Source organism: Petaurus breviceps, unplaced genomic scaffold (genome assembly GCF_028583685.1).
Source record: "Petaurus breviceps papuanus isolate PSGF00001 unplaced genomic scaffold, PetGlider_PUasm1.0 490, whole genome shotgun sequence".
NCBI classification, from domain to species: Eukaryota; Metazoa; Chordata; class Mammalia; order Diprotodontia; family Petauridae; genus Petaurus; species Petaurus breviceps.
Window position 1 is genome coordinate 10,927,873 of NW_027186352.1, and position 24,655 is coordinate 10,952,527.

The window sequence follows — 24,655 nt, forward strand, 5'->3', positions numbered from 1 at the left end:
GCATTGCCCACATTTGGAGGATGAAGTTGGATTGGGAGGGTTGAGTTAACCTCCCATCCCCACCCCATCACCCCCACCCCCTGGGGTGGTAGCAAGGCAGACACTGGGTGTATGGGATTCACTTTGCCCACAGCTGGATTGATCTGGGACTTAGCTGGGTCCCTTTGGGTCATAAGAGCACAAAGGTAACTTTGGAGTCTTTATCCTGACTTGGGGAGCTCCTGAGACCTCAGGGAACCCTCTTCTGATGGCTAATTAACCTTCTGGTTGATGGCTTTTCTTCGAAACTGCCTTGAGAACAATTTCTACTTGAGGGTATTTTAGTAAAAGGAAGGTTTGTTTAAATCCTGTGGTTCTGACTGTCTGCTGTATCAAATGTAAGATGGTGGCCACAGTACCTATGGGAATGAACATACGTGGCCAAGCCTCAATGTCTTTGTGCTCTCTCTCTCTCTCTCTCTCTCTCTCTCTCTCTCTCTCTCTCTCTCTCTCTCTCTCTCTCTCTCTCTCTGTCTCCCTCTCCTCTCTGTCTGTCTGTCTTTCTCTCCCTCCTCTCTCTGTCTCTTTCTCTGTGTGTCTCTTGTCCCTGTCTCTCCTCTCTCTCTGTTGCTGTCTCATCCTCATGACAGGGAAGGGTCTCAAGGTCATATCATACAAAGATTAGCTGTAACAGCCTTAAGCTTGAGGTGATGAAGGTCTCTACTAGGGTGGGGTCAGAGAGAGAAGGGGTAGTATTCCAGAGATGAGACAAAGGGGAGATCAACAGTTGGATTTGGGAAGGCAGATGGTAAGGACTCCAGGATGAAACCTAGGCTGGGAGGCTGGGAGGCTGGTGGTGTCCTTGATAGTAACAGGGAAGATGGGAAGATGGTTTTGAGAGGGAAGCTGAAGGAACAAGAGGGTGTTCAGTCTGGAGAGGAGAGGAGACAAGACGAGACGAGAACTCAAGAAGGACATAGTTGCTGTCTTCTAGTATTTGAAGGGTTGTTGAGTATATAAAAAAAACTAGACTAGACTTGGTACTTAGTACCAGCCTAGGAGCAGGGCTTGGAAGTCACAATGAAGCCAGTTAAGGCTTAATGTTAGGGAAAAAAAAAAACCCTCCCAATGAGAGGTACCCAAAAGGGGAGTGGGGTAATGAGCTGCCTAAGGGGAGAATGGGCTCCTTCTCCTTGGAGGTCTTCAAGCAGAGGTGGGATAAGCATTAGTCACTTACATTAATGGGGATTCTTTTCAGGCATAGGTTGGATCAGATGGTCCCTGAGGTTTCTTTCTTCTAAATCTCTAGGTCTGGAATTTGAGTCTACTTAGTTCTTACCTAATATCAGCAATATGTTGATATCAGATGTACCAAGTACATCATTCACCTCTCTTGGCCCCAGTTCCTACATCTATAAAAGGAGGGGACTAACTTGAGGACCCCTGAACTCCCTTCTATGTAATATTTTATGTTCTTGAATCCAACTGGCTCAGAAAGAGGAAAATCCAAAACCGTGCTGACTGGGTCCACTGCAAATTTATGTTATATAAGCTTAACTTAGCTTCACTACTGCTAGGCAATCCTCTTACACCTTACTAATCAATTCATCCTCCCACCTTCCACAGTGGCTCTTCCAAACCCTCCTCTTATCCCTCCTCAAGTCTCTGATGGCTCTCCCTTCTTCCACTCTCAGCTGAGAACCTGCCTCATGTTTTACAGAAAAACAATGAGGCCATTTACTGAAAATGCCCTTCACTCTTCCTCTTCTCTTATCACCCAGGTGCCATCTCCTTCAGCCCTGTCTAATATGATGAAGTGGCCTCACTCAAGACCTCTCCCTGACCACACGCTCCCATTCCATCCCATCTCCTCCAACAAACTGGCCCCTCTGTCATCCTCACTCTCTCACTCATCTTCAATCTCTCCCTCCCCATTCTCCAAAGCTCCTCACTTGATCCTTCCATCCCTACTAATTATCACCCCATATCTCTGCCCTTCGTGCCTAAAGTCCTTGACAAGGCTGTTCACAATCAGTGTCTCCATTTTCTCTCCTCTCACTTCTTCGGTCTCTACAGTCTGATTCTGGCCCCATCGGTCCACCAATACTGTTGTCTCCAAGTCACCAATGATCTCTGAATTGCCAAGTCCAATGTCCTCTTGTCAGTCCTCATCCTTCTTGACCTCCCTGAAGCCTTTGACACTGTTGATCATCTTCTCCTTGATACTTTCTTCTCTCTAGGTTTTTGGAACACTCCTCTGTCCTGGCTCTCCTCCTCTGATGGCTCCTTGGTTGGATCCTCCTTCAGATTCAGGTCCTCTAACCATGGCTGTCCCTCCCAGTTCTGTCCTGGCCCTTTCTTCTTCCTCTATACAAAATCATTTGGTGATCCCTTGGATTTCATGACCATCTCTATGCTGATGATTCTCAAATCTATCTAGCCAGCCTCAACCTTTCTACTTACCTCTAATCTCACATCTCCAACTGTCTTTAAGGTATCTCAAACTAGATGTCCAGCAGATATCCAAAACTCTACATGTACAAAATGGAACTTATTCTCTTTCCTCCCTTCCTCCCACCCCAACCTTCCCTATTACTATAGAAGGCAATGCCATTTGCCCAGTCCTCCAGACTCAAAACCCAAGACTCAACCTGAGACTCCTCAGTCTCTCCCCCCTCATATCCAAACTGTTGCCAAGGTCTGCCAATTTCACCTTTGAGACATCTCGAATTTGCCCCCTTCTCTCCTCTGACATTTTCCCCACCCTCATTACCTCACCCCTTATTGCAATTGCTACTGGGATGTGCATCCTCCATTCATCCACTTAAGGGCTTTTTCTAAAGCCCAGGTCTGACTATGCCACCCCCTCTTAATAAACTCTAATGGCTCCCTATCACCTCCAGTATTAAATACAAAATCCTCTGTTTTGTGTTCGAAGTCCTTCATAACCCTCCCCTCCCTGCCTTTCCAGTCTTCTGACACCCCCACGGCAGCACATACTTTGTGAACTGTGACAGGGGAGTCCTCCGTTCCTCTAACAAAATACTCCACATCCCACTTTCAGACATTTTCTCTGGCTGTCCCCCCTCCCTGGGGTGCTCTCCTTCCCCATCTCTACCTCCTGGGCTCCCTGACTTCCTTCAAGTCCCAGCTAAAATCCTACCTACAGGAAGCCTTTCTCAAGCCCTGTTACGTTAGTGCTTCCCTCATCACAGTCTATGTATCCTGTACATAGCTTGTCTGTACATGGCTGTGCTGTCTCCTCCGTTAGACTGTAAGCTCCTGAAGGGCAGGAAGTGTCTTGTGCCTCTCTCTGCATTCCCAGGCTTAGCACTTTGCTTGGTACGGTAGTCAGGTCTTAAATGCTCCTTGTCTAACTGATCAGATCACTCCGCCTGCTCTGGGATGGAGAGTGCCCATCTACTCCAAGTCCCCTTTAGCATCCCTGTCATTTTCCTGACCAAAGTGGCCCTGTCTGGTGACCATTCTCATATGTGTGCAGTCTCCTTCTATTAGAATGTTAGTTCCCCGAAAGCAGGAACTCTTTCTGATTGTGTATTTTCATTGGTACCTTTTACATACTTAATACTTTTTCCTTTATTTTTCATTCATGGCCCTATGCAACCCAACCCATACAAACTTTCAACCACGTTCCATCCAAATCTTGTTCCAAGCCTGGCAACCCAAACACCCCGAATTCCATTTTCATGCATTTCCCCCTGTGGCTCCCTAGGGAGGAAAAGCCCTCCCTCTGGGGATTCTCATGAAGCCTTTAAAGCCTGATATGCCACCTCCACCATGAAGATTTCCTTGATTCTCTCCAGGAATTCCACACTTTTTTCAGTCTCTGTACCCCCTTGACTTTCAGCAAACATTCCTGTTCCCTCTGTTCAATGTGAAAGGAAATAAATTCAGTTTGCCATCCACATAAGAAATGAGATTAATGAACTTTTCCCGAAGACAATGTTATTCTATACACAATATGATCAGTATCATAAAGCTGCTCAAAGTTTGTCAGAAAAGAACTAAATAAAGAAGAGACTTTATTCTGTCTCTTGTTACCCAGCAGTTTTCATCTCCACATAATCTTTAAACAGCCAGCGATATGCCACGGGCAGCCTTCGGTCATTTCTTGCTTTGGAGTTGCTTGAGATATGGGCATTGGTAAGATTGGGATGGGCTTTGCCAAAGGGTCACCCCAAGTGGTCTAAATTCATGGATGCTGAACCCTTATGGAGTTTCTGGTCACTGTGGACACCGGCCGCCTCTGGCTGTTGGGCCCAGATTTGTCTCAAGCTCAGTATGGAAAGGCTTTCATGTGCAATTCTCATCCATCGCCTGCTGGTCCTTTCTCGCAAAATTGTCTGATGCCTGATGATGTTCTCTTCCCAGTAACTTACTCATTCAGTCAATAAACATTTATTAAATACCTATTTTGTTAAGTATCTACTACATAACAGGCAGTGGGCTAAACCGGGGGTGGGCGTGGGGGGCAGGAGAAGAGGCCTAAGAGGCTCCCTTCCCTCAAGGAGCTTACAGCAAGCAAACAAAGCACGCTGTTTAAAATAAGTAGATAATCAGCAAAAGGAAGGCTCTGGAATTAAGAAGGGTTGAGGAAAACCTCCTGAAAGAAGAGATTTTCCATGGGACTTGAAGGAAGCTTGGAGGTTAGCAGTTGGGGGGAGAACAGAGTGTTCCAGGTATGGTGGACAGCCCCAGACCAAAAGATGGAGGGTTTTGTTCCTGGAACAAACTTATTTTCCTTATGCTACTACCTTGGGAATAATTCAATCGCAATGAAGTTATTTGCCAAATATCTCCCCTGACCCTGTGAAAAGCTCCATGTATAGCCTGGGTTGGGCAGATACTCCTGCCTTGGTCAGTAAAGGCTCCCCAGACCTCACAGAACACTTCTTGTGATCCAGAGCCCCTAGCAGGCGACACTGTGGATGAGAGATGGCGCATTGGTATGTGCTGCCCCTGCCAGGTTGGAAGATAGTACCATGTACTGTGTGTTGGTGTCCAATGCTCCCGCCAGGCTGAGAGAGCATGGGGAGACCTAGTGCTCAGAGAGCCAGAGGCTGAGGGGAAGGCAGAGCTGGGTTGGACTCCTTGGATGCCTTGGGCAAATCACTGAACCTCTGAGCCACAGAGAGACAAAATGGGGGATAAAAAGGCTCCCACTCCGTGCCTTACATGGCTTTTGGGAGGAAAGCACTTTGTAAACTTGTAAAAGTGGCCTAAAGCTCTATGATCTCAGAGATTCAGATGTTCCCTCCCATCTGGGCAGCTATCCTGCCAAGCCTGCCCTTCCTGTGCAATGCTGTGCTGAGGTCCTCTGATCATCTATCCAAGGCCACAGAAGATTGGAGGCAGGAAAAGACCACAGAGGTCTAGTCCAATCCACTCATTTTACAGATGGGGAAACTGAGGCCAGAGAGGGTGCAGTATGCTTTGCCCAAGGACACATAGACACATAGTGTCTGAAGCAGGATTTAAATCCAGGTCAGCCCTGGATGGTAGGGAACTACCACTCAATGGTGCTGCCTTCGGACACCAAGGAGGTTCCAGTATAACTGGGTGGCTACCCATACTCTTAGCCCTGGGTTAGAATCTAGAATCTAGAAATAGAAGTTCTTGCAGGGACTGCAGTAGCACTGTTTGTTTGGTCTGTATATGCCCAAGGCCACCCTGATTTCAGTCTAGATTTCTGATTTAATCAATGTTGAAACCAATGCAGACCAGCAACTCATCTTTCACTTTGAGACCGAGGGGTCTCTCATTAGGAGGTTAAGCAACTTGTCCTGGGGGTCAGTAAGCATCTGAGGAAGGACCTGAATTGAGGTCTTGGGGCAGAGTGCAAAAGGTGCATGGATGCAGATTAACGAGAGGGCTCTGTGGTTTACAATGTATGTGACCTTGAAACTTTGTAGGCCTCAGTTTCCTCTTCTGTCAAAGGAGGGGACTGGAATAGAGGGCCTCCTAAGGTCTAAACCCGGATTTAAATCTGTGTTTCAGTGATGATCCTGACTCCTAGGCCAGGGGCATCTACTACCCTTTGTACATAGTGGGCACTCAGTAAATGTTAGTTGTTGTTCAATCATTTTTTTCAGCTGTGTCCAAGTCTTCCTGACCTCATTTGGTGTTTTCTCAGCAAAGATACTGAAGTGGTTTGCCATTTCCTTCTCCAACTCGTTTTACATATGAGGAAACTGAGGCAAACAAGGTGAACTGACTTGCCCAGGGTCACATAGTTAATAAGTGTCTGAAGCCCCTACCCCACCTACCTGCCCTAGTGGTGTTTAATAATAGCTTATTGGCTGGCATTGATTGCAGTGATCTTATAGAACCTCAGAGCTAGAAGGAAACTTAAAAATAACCTAGTCCAACCCTCTCATTTTACAGATGGGGAAACTGAGCCAGGCCGCCCCAAGGAACTTGCAAAAGATCTCACAGGCAGTAACTGGTAGGACTGAGCTTGAACTCAGGTCCTCTTAGACGGTGGCTTCCCTCCAGGTTCCACCTTTTTACAAAAAGGCTCTCTCAGCCTTCCTGACTCTTCCTGCCTCCCCTCACAAGTTATATCCAATGTATCTTGCACCTATCTTATTTGCATGCAGGAGATTTGGGGGAGGGGGAGCTTTTATTGTATCCCTAGAACTTAGGACTGAGGTTGGCTCTGGCACACAGTGGGTCTAGATTCCCAAGCTCTCCTCAGTTTCCCGCTGGAGGGCCAGTTTTCCATCCGGCCTGTTCGTTCAGCCAATTCCAGAAGGCACCCAGGGCACTCCCCTCATCATTTCCCACTCAGCTGTCCTGAACCTTATGATCTCCAAAAATTGTCACCATCTTTGAAACTCACAACTCCTTAGGGCATTTCCTACCCCACCTCAGGACTCCTTCTGGGAGGGGAAGGGGAGGTTACCTTCCCTATTGCCTTTTTGGATTCTTCATACTTCTTCCTTCATTACACTGGAAGCCCCTCGAGGGCAGGAGCTGCCTTTTGCCTCTCTCAGAATTCTCAGTGCTTAGGCAAGCTCTTTAGAAGCTGGCACAGTGGATAGATCCGGGCCTGGAGGTAGGAAGGCTCCATCCCAAATTCAACATCTGGTCTCTGACACTTTTTAGTTGTGTATTGAGCCACTCAATTAACCCTGTGTGCCTCAGTTTCCTCTTGTGCCAAGTAAGCTGGAGAAGGAAATGGCAAATCTCTCTAGTGTCACTGCCAATAAAACCCCAAACGGGATCAGGAAGAGTGGGCCAGATTGAAAGGACTGACTTTCTATCCTGTTATCCGGCCTTTTCTGTGCCCCCCCCCCCCTTATATCTTGGAATCCCACCAACCAACCACTCCACTGAGCAGTTTTTTTGGTTTGTTTTCAATCTCCCAATTGAACCACGGGAGACTTCAGTGAAAATGGTGACCCGGGTATCCAGAGCATTCACATTTTCACTGAACTCCCTCTGTGGCCTCAGTTCCACCATCCATCCACCTTGGAGATCCCACCTAGATACTGCTTGGGATTCCAAGTCCCTTAGGCTAGGGGCACTTGCAGATTTCCTGGGTCCCGGGCTCCCACCTATGGCACAGCCACCTCACCTAGGACAGCTGACGGAGGACTGGAAAGGGCCACAGCGCAGCTGGGAGACACTGCTCCAAGGGGTGGGGGGCAAGTGGCATTTCTGAGAGGACCTTGGGGTTCAGGCACACTGCCTGAAACAGAAAAAAGGGCAAGAAAACAGAATAAAATCTACTTCCCGTCCCCTTCTCCCTCTCCCCCTCCCGACGGCTTCCTCCCGAGGAACTAGGCAGCAGCCGAAAAGCCCCGGTCTCACCCACATGCCAGACACGGCATCCAACAGCACTCCTAGGAGGGGGGCACGGCCGTAACGAGGGGGAGAAGGACGTGGGGAGGGTGTCCTAGAAAGATGCAACGGTAAAATGAAGGAGGAAGGAATAAAAGCGTAGAGCTATCTGAATTCGAGCAGCCTCGGGGCTCCCCCCCCAAAATGTAAAGAAGGTGGCAAGTCTTTCTCAAGATTTGGCCAGATCCCCTCTGGATTGGGCTCGCGATTGGGCGGAGGGGCGGGGTCTAGTTCAAACAACTGCTTCCTCTGGGGGAAGGGAGGGAGCCAGGTGACCGGGTGGCTAACTGATTTGGGGAGAACTAGGGGCAGCCCGGGTCCTCGAAGGCCCAGGCTGGGCCGGCAAGCAGCAGCTCCCGCGCCTGGGCCAGCCCTGACCCCCTAGGTCTAGGCGCTCAGCCCTCTCTATCCAGCAAAGGCCGAAGTGGGCTTGGCCCCCCGGGGGGTGGGGGTGGAGGAACGCCCCACAGGAAACGTGGAAAGACAGCCAGGGGTTTCGGGGTGTTCGACATCTCTAGGCTGCGGCCCCTGCCGCCTTCCCCCACAAACCTGGGGCTGCGGGGCGCGGAGCGTGAACAGTAAAGTTGGGTGGGAGGAAGACTCTCCACGTAGCCCGGCTGTTTCTGGGTCCTTAGAAACCTGATGGATAGGGTTACCCAGAAAAAGAGAATACACGTGGGCCGAGTAGGAGGAGGGGGCGCCCCCAACTCCACGTGGTCGGGGCAGGCCCCCTAGCAGGGGCAGAGACCCTGGCCAGAGTGTGAATGTGTGTGAGCGCTCCGGGGAGGGAGGGGCAGGTCCAGCTTTCGCTTGTGGGTGGAGAAAGGGTCCCCGGATTCCTGGCCTGGGAAAACTCGCTCGCTTCGGCTTCTCGTTGCCCGCGGGCCTCGGGGACCGAGGCTCCCCTGAATCTTCGAAGGGGGGGAAGTACCGGGGGAGGGATGGGGATGGGGATGGGGATGAGGATTAGAATGGGCAGGAGATGGGCCCGGGGACTGCAGGGGAGGGGAGGAGATGGGGATGGGGCCGTGCCCCTCCCTCCCCGCTCCCGCCCCCCCGGGCACGCTGGCCACCGCTGCCTGCCTGCCCGCCTGCCCGCATCCCCCGGGAGGGCAGAGCGCGAGCCCATTTGTAGGGACGCGGCTCCGCAGGGGGCGAGGCTGGTCCATGTGGGGTTGTGTCATTGGTTTGCACGGAAAGACCCCGCCTTTGCCCAAAAAAAAGAGCGAGCGAGCAAGCGAGCCCCAGACCCTCACCTCGCTCCATCTCCGCCAGGAGGGAGGGAAGAAGCGAAGGAGGGAGGGAGGCAGAGCGGAGGGGGCGGGAGGCTCGGAGCGCGCGGGGCTCCGGCCAGCGCCACTCGTCCGGCTCTCGTTCGAGATCTTCCTGCGGGCAGCGGGCACGGGGCGCTGGGAGTCCCGGCCGCCGCGGCAGCGGGCGCAGCCCCGGGCGCTCGGGCCCAGCCTCCGGCAGGACTTTCCCCCGCGCTCGGCCCACGAGCCAAGTTGGGCTCGGCATCCTCGGGGGTGAGCGCTCCGGAGCCCGCGGGCGGCGGAGGGGGCGGGGTGGGGCGGGAGCGGGGGGCGGGGGTGGGCTGGGCTGGGCAGGGCTGGGCAGGGCCGGGCTGGAGCGGCGGGCGCGGCCGGAGGGGAGGCGAAGAGGGGAGGAGAGGAGGAGAGGAGGAGGAGGAGGAGGAGGAGGAGAGGAGGAGGCCAGCGGCAGCGGCAGCGGCAGCCCCCGGACCAGCAGCGGCAGCGGCGCCTGCAGCTGGAGCGCTGGCCGCCGCGGGGGGAGCACGCCGGCCCGGAGATTAAGTTTTTGTGTGTCTCGCTCTGCGTGTGCGTGTGCGTGTGTGCGCGCGTGGCCTCCGCGGGTGGCTGGCGAGCGGCGGCGGCGGCGCGGGGAGCCGGGCATGAGCCGGCGGCGGCGCTGAGGCCGGGCTGGGGGCCGAGGGGCCGGGGTCCCGCCCGCCGGAGCCCATCGAGCGGCGAGCCCGAGCCGCGCCCGGCCGCCGCGCCGTGTCCTGTAGCCAGCCCTGCCCTCGGTCGGCTGGCTCGGGGAGCCCGGCGGAGCCCGGGCCGCCGCGGGAGCCGCAGCGCGGCCGGTGCCAGGTAAGCGCCGGGGGGCCGGGGAGCGGGGAAGCGGGGGCTGGGGCGGCTACCTGCGGCGGGGGCCGAGTCCGGGCCAGCTCGCCTCGCTGCGCCACAGACAAGAGCGGGGGGGGGGGGGGGGGGGGGGGAGGGCGGGGAGCCCGGCGCGGCCCCGGAGAGGGCCGGCGGTGGCCACTGGCTGCGCCCGGGCTGGCCGGGGCTCGGGGCCCCCCGCGCCGCCGCCGCCTCCCCACCCCCGGCATTTCCCGGTTTGGGGGGCCGTGGGTCCGAGGTGGGAGGCCGGGGGGGGGGGCCCGGCTGGCGAGCGGCCGGCTCCGCACCGGGAGACCCTCGCTCCCTCTTGTGGGTCTGCAGGGACAAACGGGCTTTTAAACAGAAAGCAGCGCCCACGTAGATGCCCGCGGGCGCAGCGCCGGCCCCTGGTCCTGCCGGTGTGTGCACGGAGTTGGAGCCGGTGTTGGGGGGCGGGGGGTGCAGTCGGGACCCTGGTGGGGCCGGGTTGGGCGGGGGGGCACTTGGAGGGAGTGCGGCGGGAGAGGAGCAGCCCGCCCCCATACCAGCCCTGCCCGCCCCTAGCCAGCCTGGGGTGCCCCCGAGCCGGGGTTCCCCCAGCGCCAGGCCCAGGTCGGGGCCGCCTGGGAGGGAAGACTCTGAACGAGGTGAAGGGGGAATCTTTTGTTTTGCCGGGCTGCGCATTGTTTACCCGGGGCCGCGGGTGATGGACAACAGCTGCCAGCAGATTAGCGGGGTTACCCACGGTTTGCAGCCCAGCCAAAGTCTCGGCCAAGACGGGGGGGGGAGGGGTGGGGGGACTGATGGAGGGGGGCAGGAAGAGGGGCGGGGGGCCGCGGGGGAGGGATGGACCGCGAGGAGAGGAGGGGACGTATTTTCTCTGGCTGGCTCTCCTGCGGGCAGTGACTTCCTCTTCACACGCTTTGCAAACCTCCTCCCCCCTTCCCTCCTGTCTCTCCACTTTATTTTATGCTGGCAAAAAAAAAAGTTTAGCTGGAGAAAAGGGAGGAGGCACTGAGTGTGTAAAACACGAACGCACGCACCCAGTGCTTTGTTGAAGGGGGGGGGGGGCGGCGAGTCCTTGTTTGCTTGATGGTGCTGACAAATCCAAAGATTTTTTTTCCCTTAAATTTTATTTCTCCCTTCCCTTCCTGATGGCAGGAGGTATCCTTCCAGAGAACGAAAAAGGAAGGGCAGGAACAGGGGAGGGAAACAAGCCACCGGAGGAAAATCTTTTCCTTTTTCCTGCCCCCCCCGCCCACGCCCAGGCCCCCTTTATTATAGTTATTATTAATCCCCCCCCCCCCCCCGAGGAGTTTGGGAAGAAGGGAGGCTGTGAGTTGGGGCTGGGAAATTTCCCGCCGCCGGTCTGCCCCAGTGGTGGCCGCCTATCCAAGAGGTTGTTCAGAGGCCTCTGGGTCGGCCTCCACAGGTCAATTTCAGGGTACTGCTCCTCCGGACCGCTCCTGGCCTCTTCCGAGAGCCCTTCCCCTCCGGCCCTTCCGCCCGGACATGCTTTACAGGCCTTTTGGCTTTTACGGATGTGGCCTCACCAGTCATCGGGAAGGGGGCTAGGACAGGAGGCTGTATTTTACCCAAATGTTTTTCTTGGGAAGGGGTTTCTGGGGGTAGTCGATCTCTGTAGTGACGAGATGTGTGGTAGGTTTCTCCTTCCCCGTCACTACTTTTCCAGGGAGGTGATGGTTGGTGGGTTCATCTTGGCCCAAGGAAGTGCCCTCTGAGGGCTTTAGGATATGATGGGATGAATGAATTACTGGGGACCGACAGAGGTGGCTGATAATTAAAGGGGCCTTGGTTGCAATGTTCCTCCTCTGTGTGTGTGTGTGTGTGTGTGTGTGTGTGTATTTAAAGACTGAGGAACAGGCCAGGTTCTCAGAAAGTTCCCTCAGGGATGGGGGGCACTGAACTTGTGCATGTTCTGAACGCTCCGCAGGAGAATTCTTTTTTCTATAAACAGTGCCTTGGAAAATTAAGATACTTAATATCTCCTTTGTCTTTCTGTTCCCTTACTGGGGGGAGAGGCTAATGCATTTTGATCTGTAGATTGGTACCCTTTTGGGACTTAACATCATGGGAAGTAAACAGACCTCTGTCTGGTACAACTTGAATGCCACAGGATAAAGTTTTCTTGCCTTTTTCTTCCTCTCTTTAAGACCTCTTTCCTAGATCCTTCACAAATATGTCTTGTTTAGGACTGAGAAAGGCCTCCCTTCTTGCCCTCCCCCCCCCCAAATCAGTCTTTTTATGTACATGTACTTAATTTCACTGTGATGAAAAAATGCTCTTCGGGGCCTTTTGTAGTTCTGGCCATAACTGGAAAAATAAAAATCCTTCCTTAAATATCACTTCAATGCAAAAGAACATTGCTAAGTCTTGTTTAGAGAATCCTGTTTAAAATGTTAATTAAACCTTTTTAATTCTGGAGTGATTTTAATATTAAAGCAGCCTTTTTTGTTTTTTAGTAATAGGAATTTATCTTCTGGATGAAAAACTGCATATCCTTTTGTCCTGTCTTCCGAGGCGCCCCCTCCCCCCCCAACTGGCCCGGGACACTTTCTTGTAAACAGGGAACTGTCCCTTTTTATTGCCCTAAAAGAAAAGTTAATGAGATGGGAGATTTCCAGCTGAAAAAAGCAGCCTCCTTCCCGTCTGCTTCCAGTGGTCACAGAAGGTGCCTTGAAGTTAGCAGTGGCTGCCCAAGGTTTAAATGGAAAACCAGTTTAATGTTCACACTTGATGGAGTGTAACTGACCAGACAAAGGAAATAAACAAATAGGTTCCTGGTAGTGGCTTGGGAGGAGTTCCTGGGAGCTTTGCTTTCCCTCCCCACCCCCACTCCCAACACGAGGAGATTAATGGAGTGAATGCCAAAGGAATCTTCGGGGCTGCTTGGCTCCTGCCCCCCTTCTCCTCCAGGGTGCTCTGGGGCCACCCTACTTATCCCCCCCCCCCCCCCCCCCCACACACAGCGGCCGACTTTCCTGGATTGGCATGTGAAAGTGTTGTGATTGTGAAAGATGTCCCGGTCTGGAGTTTGAGACGATGCACGAGGTAGGAATGGGATAAATTTTGTCTTGTGACGAGGTGTTTTTGTTTTGGAGGCTGAGGGCACAGGCCTCTTTGACGTTCTTCCCTTAGTCTCTTAATAATTATGCAAGAGGGTTAGAGAGGGTCTCCTTGGAAAAGTCTGGATCCAAAATCCTGTGGTTTACCGAGGGTTACAGTTGGGATCTTTCGCCAAATGTGTGTGGTCTGCAAGCAGGACATTTTCTTTACTGCGGTTAATATATATATATGTCCATATATATTTAATCATGTGTGTTCTTTGTCCCCAAAGTACATTTCTTTTTTCAAATACTTTTATCTTTTCTAGTTGAACTGAAGATTTTTAAAAATTCTGCCTGGGGGTAATTTATTCAAGAAAGGAGTTTTGTATAATGGATGGTAAGAGATAAGAAAATGGGGCTTCTAAATAAATATCTCCGTTTTAATAAGTGACTTGAATATTCATTTTGTGACACCTCTTAAAAATCCTGTCCAACCTGTTTGCTCCCTTAAAAGTTGTCCCAAGTCTTCTAGGCCCTTAGGGTAGGTGAATTAGTAGGTAACCAGTCCTCTCTCTTGTGATAATACCGTGTTCTCACCTCTTATTCGAGTCTGCACAGGATTCTGTCCAAAATGAATCTGAAAAGAGGCTTTGGAGAGAGGAGGAGGGGGTCATGAGGCCTTGAGAAGTAAGAACCCGAAAAGCAAAGCTGTTCCTTGGATGCTTAGGTTGCTTCCTCATTAGGGTGAATAGAGGATGGTTATCTGAGCTTATTTGTTGAAAATTGAATTGTCTTTAGAAATGGAGGGAACTCCCCTAGTTTGAAGGAGGGAGTGTCTCTTCCTGGTGTTCTTGGGAATTGATTGGGCCCGACTAGGAGAGCCTTTCCAAGAAAGAGGCGTCCCACTGACCTCGAGATTCAGCAGAGGGACACCCTGGGTGCGTCACCTCCCAGCCTCCCTCCAGCCATTAATCCTTCTGAGGGTTCAGTTAAATTCTGATTTCCTGCTTAATACTTCTCCTAAGTAGAAAAACTGCAAAAGAGTAATTGTAAGTAATGAGATAGAAGGCCTACTGGCTGTCATCTTTAAAGGCCTTCATCTCCTGGACTGGTATTCTTGCTGTGGGTGCACGTCCCAGTCTAAGTCTGTGTCTCCTTTGGTCTGGTGTCCATCCTCTGGAGCCTCAATATCCAAGATCCCAGAACCAGGCCCCAAATGGAATCACTGAGCCTAAGGCTAGTGAAGGAACTGGTCCCATATTCTAGCTGTGGGTAGGGATGGCTTTAATTGACTTGCTCGAATTCTGGGAAGGAGGAAGGCCCTGTACTTTGTTGTGATGATTTTTTTTCTTAATGTGAGTGTGACTTCTAGATTTTCACTTGGAAAATAGCTGGAACCCAAGTGAGGAGAACACAAATCTTGGTGGAGACCTTTCTTTCCTGGACATTTCCTAGCTGTGGGTGCTTCTGCTCCCCACACTTTTGTAATGGGTGTATTAAAATGTCGGCCTGGGCCCTGAGCTCAGATTAGATGACTTGACAGGGGAAGGTATCTATTTCCCACTCTACATCTGGTAAGCATGTCCTCATTTTCACCAGGCCTCAGTTAAAGTTACAGAGGGCACCCAGGAGCGAGCAGTGGAAGAGGGGAGGGGTTTTTCTTTTTTTCTCTCCCAACAGAACCTTTTGAAGTTAATTTTTATTCAGCTCTTTGTTTTATGTACTATATATCAAAGACCTGAGAAACCTGCCCCCCACCCCCGTCTTATCTCTTGGCCTTGTATTCCATAATCACTCAGAACTTTAGAATGATTATTGTTAAGGTCTTTTCCTGCCTCTTTTTATCACGACTTCATGACCACCCTCTCCCAAAGCCTTCCCTGTGTCCTTGGTGACATCCATAGGGCCCCATTCCTGGCATCAAGGTCTGATTTTGGCTGTCTGGTAGGAATGTTGAAAATTGAACTCACCCAGCCTTCCCATTCCGATTGGAAATTAGGCCTCACCCACCTTGGGAGGGAGCTTCCCGTCGTTCCTGGGAACCTTCGTCATGGAAGCCAGAGGTCTTGAATGTGTCTTTTAGCCTCTGGACCTCAGCCAGTGAGGACTGTGACTTGGGAAGCTGGGAGTTGGTAGAAAGCAAGAGCCACAGGTGCCTTGGGGACTGACAGTCCTGGGAAGCTGGCTTCCCTTCTGAAGTCCTGGGAAGGGCTGATGTGGGGGACTCTACTTGGCTTTTCTTATGGGGTCTGTTTCTGGCTTCCAGGGGTCACTGCCTCCTCTTGTAGATTTGGGAAGGGGGGGTATTCCTCCCTTGCTATGACTGAGAGGAGAGATTTGGCTCCCTTCAGAGTCTCCTGCTTCTGGGACCTGTGTAGTCATGGTTCATCTCCAGGAGCCATCCTGGGTTGTCCAGAAGTAAAGCAGCAGGAAGAGCTCCTGGATCCCATCCAGGCCTGCCACATAGTAGGAGCTTAATCAGTTCTGATTAATTGACTGGTCCATCTAGCAGCAGCCCTAATTCAGATCTCTATTTTGGGTGTCTGGGTGAATAACTTTGCTTTGGGAAGTTTTTTTTCCTAAGTTCGTTATTGATTAAGCACAAACTTTTGTGCTGGTCCCTGTGGGAAACAAAGACCAGAGTGAAACCATTCTACTGGGGATATTAGTAAACATTAGATTGTTGTTACTTTTTTAGTTGATTTTTGGATTTTTGATTGATTTTTTGTGACCCCATTTGGGGTTTTCTCAAAAGTAATTTGCCATTTCCTTCAACTCATTTTCCAGATGGGTAAGCTGAGACAAGCAGGGTAAAATGACTTGCCCAGGGTCACACAGCTAGTGAGTGTCTGAGACCAGATTTGAACTCAGGAAGATGAATCTTCTGACCCTGGATCTGGCACTCTGTCCACTTTATCATTTGGCTAGCCACAGAGCCCTTTACATTAAAAACAAAATAAAACTTTAGCCTGTTGAGGGCACTCATACATTATTGTGTCCAGCCTCAGAAGGGCACACCACGTACCAGGTGGGAGGGGTCCTCCAGACTGAAATGGGAGTCCCTGCCCACAGGGAGCTTACATTTTTTCAGGGAGACAGGTCCATCCAGAATAAATAAAAGATAAGTTTTTTGATGGGTTGGGGAGAAATGGGAGGAAGGGTACTCAAGAGTAGAAGCTATGGGCTCTGATCGCTTCAGGCTCCCACGCTTCTTGTCTGCTGAGGAGGCTCCCGCTGATTATGGGAATTCCAGTGAGGAATGGTGCTTTTTTTCTCGCCATTGGAGAAGTTCTGCATGTTGTCCTGGGACATTGACCAAACTGGTTATAGAGTAAAAGGAAGCAATCTCTGTCCTTGCTGAGGCTTGTTTGCCTTGCCCCTGGCAGTGCTGTGTGTTTGGAGATGGAGTCTCTTTCTGTTCTGGTGTGGGTTAATTTATAATAATTTTGATTTATATTATATATACATAATTTATGTATAAATAATTTATAATAAATTAGGAGGTCTCTGATGCTAGTTAATAATGTTGGAGATTCAGTAATGAAAGTCCCTCCAGAAAAGCCAGTAATGGCCATTAATCAGGACTGTGCCCCTCTGCTCACTTATATGAATGGTTCCAATCTGTGGGATGGTGTAGCAGCAAGCACCCCAAGCGTCCTCAGGGTTTGCCGCCACCACAGGTTCTTGGATCTGCTTTGTTAAAGGAAAGCAACTCAAAATGGGTTAACAAGCTTACTTTAATCAGTCAGACATATATAGTTTACCTTGTTCAGGGGAAAAAGGTCAGCACCCCAAACTTCAGAATACACAGACAGAATTATCAAGACATTAACAGATCAAGTAGACAGCTTTCCAAACTGTCCAACCATTACATCCAAACCCAGTCAACATCTGGGTTTCCACATCTGGGTTTTTCAAAGCCGGGGGACCCTCAACAACGGCTTCCCAGAATTCAGATCAAATCACAGAACACTTCTCAAAGTGAGTCCCAAAACAAAGCTACACATCAGGGCTTATATAGCCTTCTCCTGGCTCAGAGAATGTAACAACCTTATTGACTCACTGGCCAATCAAGAAATATCTATTGAAAAACAAGCCTCCCACCCCAGGCTTCAGGTGCACTTTAGCCTAGGGGCAGGGAAAATCTTCCAAATTTGCATTCCCATTACAGATGGGTTTCAGCTTTAGCAGTTTCCGTTCATTCCCCAGGAGCTGGGTAGGCAGCCTGAGCCCCATTTTATATGCATCAAGAATAGGAATTGTGTGGTCTGGAGTCATCATAGGACCACAGATTTAGAGCTGGAAAGAACCTCAGAGATCATGGGGGTCACCTTCCTCATTTTACAGAAGAAGGAACTGAGCGGGGCTGGGGGGAAGAGGGGTCAGTGCAGTGACTCAGGGAGGATTTGAACCCAGACCCTCTGTCTAATCGATGAAGATGCTGTGACCATGGGCAAGCTACTTAGCCTGCTCCCCAGGGTTTTTGGAGAATTAAATGAGATCTTTACCAAGCGCTTAGCTCAGTGTCTGGCAGTAGTAGGCGCTTAATAAATGCTTGTTCCTCCCTCCATGTTGGATCATCATGAGATTGTTTCCTGTATCTCTATTCCTCTCTCCCCTATTACTCTTGCCTTCAGTAGAGATCCACTCAACCCATCCTGGAGGGCTTGGAGGAAACTTTCTCATCTCCAGCTGTCAGAATTCCAGGGAGTGAGCCACATTGGAGGGTCCATCCTCACCAGGATGATGGAATCATCCATAGCATCAGTTAGAGGAACATAACTTTAGCTATAGAAGAGACCAAGGTCTTCTGGCTCCCAGACTTTACATACTAGGAAACAAGGTCGGAGCTGGGCTTTCTCCCAAGTCCCCCTGACTCAGCACTGGTCGCCTTTCACTTAGTTTATATTCATTATCTTTTAAAGAAGGAATTATCAAAATAAGCCTAGTCTGTTTTTAAAAATAAGCCTAGTCTATCTTTTAAAAAAAAAAGCCATACATAGTGCCCTGGACTAAAGTGGTTGGGAGATGTTTTCAGGAAAATGAATGAGAAAAAAATTAGAACAGTGACTGATAATAGCAAAGACAGGCAGGGAGATGGGCTTTCCAGAAGGAGGTGGCCATTCTCAAATTGGGATGTGGGGGTCCCCAGGACCTTTTAGCAGGTCCACAAGTTTACAACTCATTTCTTAATAATCCCAAAATTTTAAATTTCTAATACAGTAAATTTTAATAATTAAACACACGTAACGAGCTGGGGCAGGGGGAGCAGTTCTTAATATTTTAAGAGGTAAAGGTGTCCCGAGCCCAAACAATCTGCTGTAGCTCTGAGTTGCCCCAGATTCAGGGAGACCTCTGTCACTGACCCGAGGGACCATAGTGCCGGTCGGGTCTCTGAGCCAGCAGATCTGACACCTATCTGCGTTGCTCCCTAGACAGGGGCTTTCCCCTTAAGGAGTCCCCAGCACCAAAGGAAAAAAGGAATGGCGGCCATATGCTTGCTCATTGGATCTTAAGAATATCCCCCTCCATCAGTGCTGGCTTCTTGTATCCCCAGCCCAGGGCCTTGGCCTCAGAAGCCCTTCATCATTGGATTCGATGGGCATTAGTTTTAATTTTTTTTATTCTGACCTTTTACATCCCCATAGAAAATGGACGTTTCCATAGACAGAAAAACAGAGAAATGAACGTATAGGAAAGGGGGATCTTGTGCACAATTGGCTCTTGCTTTGAAATAAATCATCAGTTCACCAGGGAGCTGGACATTCCTGTCTGCTAGGTGCTGGGCCTGCTAGGCCCCACTGGGCAGTAGACAGCATTGTTTGCTTCAGAACCTGGGTGACCATGGGAATTAGTCCTAGAAATGGGGGGAGTGGGTTAAGGGGGCCAGGTCCGTTTGGGAGGGAAGACAATGTGGTCAGTTGGGGACTTGTTGAATGTGAGGTGGTTTCCACCCAGACACACTGGCCTGGGGTTTCTGGTAGAGAGTGGGGCAGAAGGTCTGGCAGAGGGACCCATCTACCAGAGGTGGTCATTGGAGTCTTGCGTGTGGCTGAGATGAAGGGGGGATCTGTGGCCTCCCTAGGGCTTCAAGGAATTCTGGGCTCTTGGGGAGGTGTAGGAGTAGAAAGAGGGAGGACAAAAATGGCCGAAGTGGGGGAAAGCATTTTGGACCCCTGGAGGGTCACAGGTAGATAGCAGGGTGGGTGTCGACTTTGGAGGGACAGGGGCCGAAGTTTCCTGGAGAATGGGAGGTTGGGATGGGAGCTTGGCCACTTGGCTGGATTTTAGAGGGAAGGAGGGAGTGTGGACGCTGAAACAGGGGCTGATGTCTATCTCCTGTCTCCCTCCCCTCTCCTCTTCTCTCCTGCTCGAAGCCTTTGTGTACCATGGCTGCTGGTCCTGCCAGACCTGGATGGTGATTGATGGGTGATTGATGGGTGGGTGGGTACTGGGCTTGGGCCACACCCCCCCCTCCCCGAGGGCTGCCTTTTCCCATGGGGGGGGGGGGCGCTCGAGCCCTGCCCCAGCTTTCTATAATTAGACCAGTTTTTCCAGAAGTTCCGCCCTGGAGGGAGGAGAAAGGGAGGCCAAGAGTTGAGTGCAAGGTCAGGGACTGGCCTCTTTTAGTTCATTACTACTATTACTGTTGCCTTGCCCCAGGGTGGGGTGGGGCTGGTCTAAAATTTGTATCTCCTGGTATGTTCTAGGCTTGGCTTTTCCCCACCCACCCTCCCTGTTCCCCCCAGAGCGGGCCGGCTTCCATCTGGTCTGGACCCCCAGCCTCTGTACGCAGTAGGAGCTTTATAAGTTCGTTTGGATTGGTGTGGCCCCATGCTTTCTCGGACTTTCCCTGAGCCTCAGTTTCTCTCCTGTAAAATGAAAGGGGAGGGGGCTCAGACAGCTTCCTCTGCCCTCCAGTTAACCTGCACTGACTGACCTCTGCCCTGTTGTGGCCTCCCCCCAGGGGTCCCCAGGCACCTTCTTTGCTCCCCTCCCTCCCTTTGTGTGACTTTCTCTCTAACCTGGGGTGACTTCTTTTGTCATTGTAAATTTGAGTGTTGGTGGCCCAGGGCAGAGGGAGCCTCACCAGACCTGTTTGGCCTCCCCAGTCCTGCCAGGCCCAGGGCTGGCCTCCTCCCCTCCTACCTCAGGGCTCCTTGACCTCATTTTACAGATGAAGAAACTGAGGCCTTGAAGTGATGGGCATTTGGTGCCCCCTCCCATTACTTGATGATCATTCTTATTTTCTCCCCCGTGGTGGTTTCTTTCCAAGCCATATGGCCCTGTGGATAGAGCTCTGGGCTTGGAGTCAGGAGGACCCTGAGTTCAAATCTAGCCTCAGGTGCTTACTAGCTGGATGACCCTGGGCAAGTCACTTAACCCCTGCTTATCTCTAGTGTAAAATGAGAACCTACCTAGACTGTTGTGCCTAGCAAATATAGTAGGCACTTAATCTTGCTTGTTCTCTCCTCCCTGGAACTTGGCTTCCTTGGAGGTAGGGAGAGGCTAATAAACCCTGCCCTCTACACCTTAGGCTTTAAAAAATGCTGGTTAATTGGACTGGTTGGGGGGAGGGGCCAAGGTGGTCAGATTTGAATTCTAGTCCTCTCCTGAGAGCTTCACTTCTTCTCCAGAGCCTTTCCTTCACCCCCCCCCCCCAGGCTAATGAAAGGAACTCTCTTCAACCAACCCACATTTATTAGGTTTATTCATTAAGCTTGGAGGCGGAAGAAGGCCCCTAAATGCAAGGACGGAAGGTGAGATTCTAGGAAGTGGAAGGGTCTCTGCCTCATACACAGAGGTGCCTCTCCTCCCTTCCTCCCCTTCAGGACCTTAGACACAGCAGGCTCCCACTGGGCACCTTCCATTTGCTGAGTGTCTGAGGGGGCTGGGGCTGGCTTCCCCTTCCTTCTAAGTTGCCTCGTTCTACTTCAGAGCTGGAGGGGCCTGGGCAGACTCCCCCCCCCCCCCCTCCAGTGCTGGGCTTTCTGAAACCCTGGGGCTGCTCACTTGCCATCAGAAAGAAGCCTGACACTCCTGCTTTCTGGAAGTGCAAACCTGGAATGCAGGAGAACCTTCCTGGTCTGTAAGGCCCTTTAGGACAGGAGTTGGGCCTCATTTTAGGTCGAAGATTTAGAACTGTCTATCAGGTACCATCCAGGCAGGCTCCCTCATTTTATAGCAGGAAAAGTGAGGCTTCCTGGAGAAGAACTCAAATACTGGCGGGATGGGGGGGGGGGGGGTCTTGGGCCTCATTTTACCCTCAAGGTACGTCTTCCCAGTATGGAGTCCTGCTGGGCTGGCCATTGAGATCGGCATGTAGGAGGGCTGCATTTGAAGCCTCTGGAATTGGTTGAATTCTTCCAAAATCAAACACAAGCATTATCTCCTTTCCCAGGTGATTCCCAGTTCTTTGCATTTTATCTTAGGGTGGAGTTGATGGAAGGCTGTGGGACTGTGAGTGAGTCCCTTAAGGGGAGGGGGCAGTTTGTCTTTGTATCCCCAAGACCTCACCCTGGGTTTCTGTGAACACAGACCTTAGCAGACCTAGAATTTGTGTTATTGGGTCATTTCAGCTGCATCCGACTCTTTGTTGAAAACCCCACTTGGTGTTTTCTTGGCAAAGACTCTGGAGTGGTTGACCATTTCCTTCTCCTGCATTTTTTACAGATGAGGAAACTGAGGCAAGCAGGGTGAAGTGACTTGCCCAGGGCCACACAGCTGGTAAATGTCTGTGGTCAGATTTGAACTCGGGTCTTCCTGATCTACTTACTGGCCAGCTGTCTGCTGCCCTGTGACCTAGAGCTGGCACTGATAAATGTTTATGAGTGAACAGATGAGGTGAGAACGTCCACCTTGTTCTGTTTCTCCCCCCAATACTAGTGATCCCTGTTTCAGTGACTGGCAGAGATCTGTAGTACAGAAAAAGAGGCCTGAGGCAGGTCCAGGACTGTGATTGGGAAGGAATTGGGAGAGGTCAGCTGTTTACATCAAACTGTGGCAGTTGCCTTGGACCTGTGACCCGGAAGCTCCCAGAGGGCAGGGTCTGGCTCACTTTTGTTTTTATAGCCTGAGTATTGGCCATGGGAAGTTCTTTAGAGACCTCCCTTAAAGGAGGTACTGTGTGCCTAGTGCTTTGCAAGCTAGGTACAGTGGGGGAGGGGGAGGGGGGTAAATGGTGATGATGGTCATGGTCATGGTGGTAGAGGCTCTGAGAGAATGGCTGCCTTCCCCAGGGTCCCACAGATAGTACTTCTCACTCTGGGACCCCTCCTGGGCCATTCACTTCTGTGGGACTTAGAAGAAAGCCTTACAGGGGTTCTTCCTTCCAGGACGGAGAATTTCTCTTTGGGACCTTGCTGGGGAAGGATCTGAGGAAGCTTGGAGTGGGTTTGTGGCTCAGGCCTGCATGGGAGGGTTCTCTGCTGTGCTGCTGATTTTTTTATTGCTGCCTGAACTTTTCTGTGGTCACCGTGGTCGGGTCTGGGGAGCTTGCGGCGGGCACCTTGTCCCTCAGGTTTGTAGGAGGGCTCTAACATCCTTCCCAGCTCCGAATCTCTGCCAGTCTCTGTGTGAGATATTACTGCTGTTACCCAGCTTTTTACAAGTGGATTCCTGGTAAAGAGATCACTTTCTGTCTCCAGGTCTCAGTTTCCTTTCTGTAAAATGAGGGAGTTGGCTACAGGGCGTCTTAGCATCTCTTCTGGCTCTGAAGTTGGGAACACATCATGAGCCTTTAGTCAGTTTGCAATAAATGGGTTTGGTGGCACCAGTGGAAGGAATATTTGATTGCCTTCTCGGTCAAACCTGGTAGGAAAGCAGTGAATTCCGTTGGCCTCTGCCTGCTGGTCTGTCAAGGGCTGGCTAGAGGAGTGGGGCCTGCACTGTGTGTGGGATCCCGGGGGATCTTCCTTGGACTTCTCCCTTTTTGGGGTGCTGAAGGAGAGTCAAGTACGGGGTGGGGCCTCCCCTGTCCTTTTTCCTGGGAGCTGGGCGGGGAGTGCACCCAGACCAGCCTTGGATGACTGAGCTGTGTGAATGGCGGCCTGCAGGTGATTCCCCCATGACTGACCTTGGCATCACTTCCAGGGTGACTGGCCTCCGGGAGAGATTTTCCTGAAGAACAGGATTCGTCTCATTACAGGATTATCTCTTCGGCTTGGATCGCTTTTCTTTTCCATTTTCAAACTCTTTGTGTGACTCTAAAGGGGGATCGTTGATCCCGCCTGTCCGCTTGGCCTCCACTCCTGGACCTCAGCTGCCCCCCCTGCCATTCTTGAGAGGCAGACTGGGAGGCCGGGAGGGGGCGCCTCCTGGGGAGAGCTTTGAATCCTGCATTACTCCCCCTCAGGCTCAGCCTGTGGCTGCTAGGTGACTCTTGACAAATTAGTCTGTCCTGGCCTGGGGCTAAAATTCTGACCTATTTACTTATGGGTGTAGGGTGATGTTGGGCCCAGGGGATGCCCTAGGAAGGGGGGGGGGGCTCCTTCCTAGAGGTGGCTAGGGTCAGACATCTGCCATCGGATTGGCTAATGAAGGGCAGAAGCAGCCATTCGAGGAGCTCTGCTGGAGGACCCACTCTCTCTGGTGCTGTGTAGGGGGCCCAGGAGTTAGCCCCTGTGGGTGGGCTTCTTGGCCGAATGAGGGCGTTTAGTCTGGCTGTATCTGCTTGTGTGTGTCTGTCTGTCTCTCATCAACTTCATGCCCCCTGGTTAAGGGAGCCCCCTGTACTAGATGGTGGCCAGTGTCTCTGCCAGCTTGAATTGTGTGGTCCTGTTCTCTCTCCATGGCCTTCTCCCTGGGTGAGACCCTCTTTTTCTGTGGACTTCGGATTTCCACCAGAAACAAGCAGGTGGGACTGAGGACGTCTCTGGTCATGTCCAAAGTTGGGACTTTCAGGAGTGACAGGAATATGACTAAAGGAGGGGGTGTGTGTGGGGGGGGGGGGGGAGAGGGAGAGTCTATTTTCAGGGATTAATCCAGCAGCATTTCATTTTGGGGACCCTGGAGGCTTTTCTTGCTAAGTGTCCTTCCTGTACCATTTAGGGGGGCTTGAGATCCTGCTGGTCCACCTGACCCAGTCTGATGCAGCCTGGGGTCACCCTGTCTGCCTTCCTGGTGGACCAGGGCCAGACACACAGCCCAGGTCAGTCTGGCCACCTTTGCGCAGTATCTGGTTCCAGTTCTACATTCAAGGCCCATTCTGGGGCTGTTCTTGTCACCCCCACCCCGCCTGACCACACTGTGTTTATTTTCACACACATATCCTTTCTCGCCCTTCTGGGCTAAGCTTATGCTAGGATTAGGACTGTGGCTTTGCCTGACAAAAGCTAGAAGATTTCAGACTCCAACCTGAAACTCTATCTCTAATCCTGCTCTCCTGGGTCTCTTTCTGGGGGGAGGGGAGGCAGCCTCTGAATGATGGCTGTGTCGGTTCTGCCCACCCGGCAGTTCTGGGAGTTCTGAGGCTGGAATCTTCTGGGCTTTTCTTTGTCCACACCTGGATTTTAGTGGATTGGAGGGAGGGAGGGTGGATGCATGTGAAAGGCCCGCAATTAGGAATCCCAGCCTGTGCTCAGTAATGCAGATTGCACTGGCCTCTGGGGCCTTCACCCT

General features: G+C 51.6%; 1 protein-coding gene across 1 annotated transcript in view; it reads left to right on the forward strand.

Annotated features, from left to right (window-relative positions):
• The first annotated feature begins 9,904 nt into the window (after window positions 1–9,904).
• CTBP2 (C-terminal binding protein 2) overlaps window positions 9,905–24,655 on the forward strand; it is a 147,376-nt gene continuing 132,625 nt past the window's right edge. The window contains exon 1 of the mRNA XM_069101744.1: window positions 9,905–9,956. The gene's annotated coding sequence lies outside the window, so the exon portion shown is untranslated. The remainder of the gene's footprint in view (window positions 9,957–24,655) is intronic.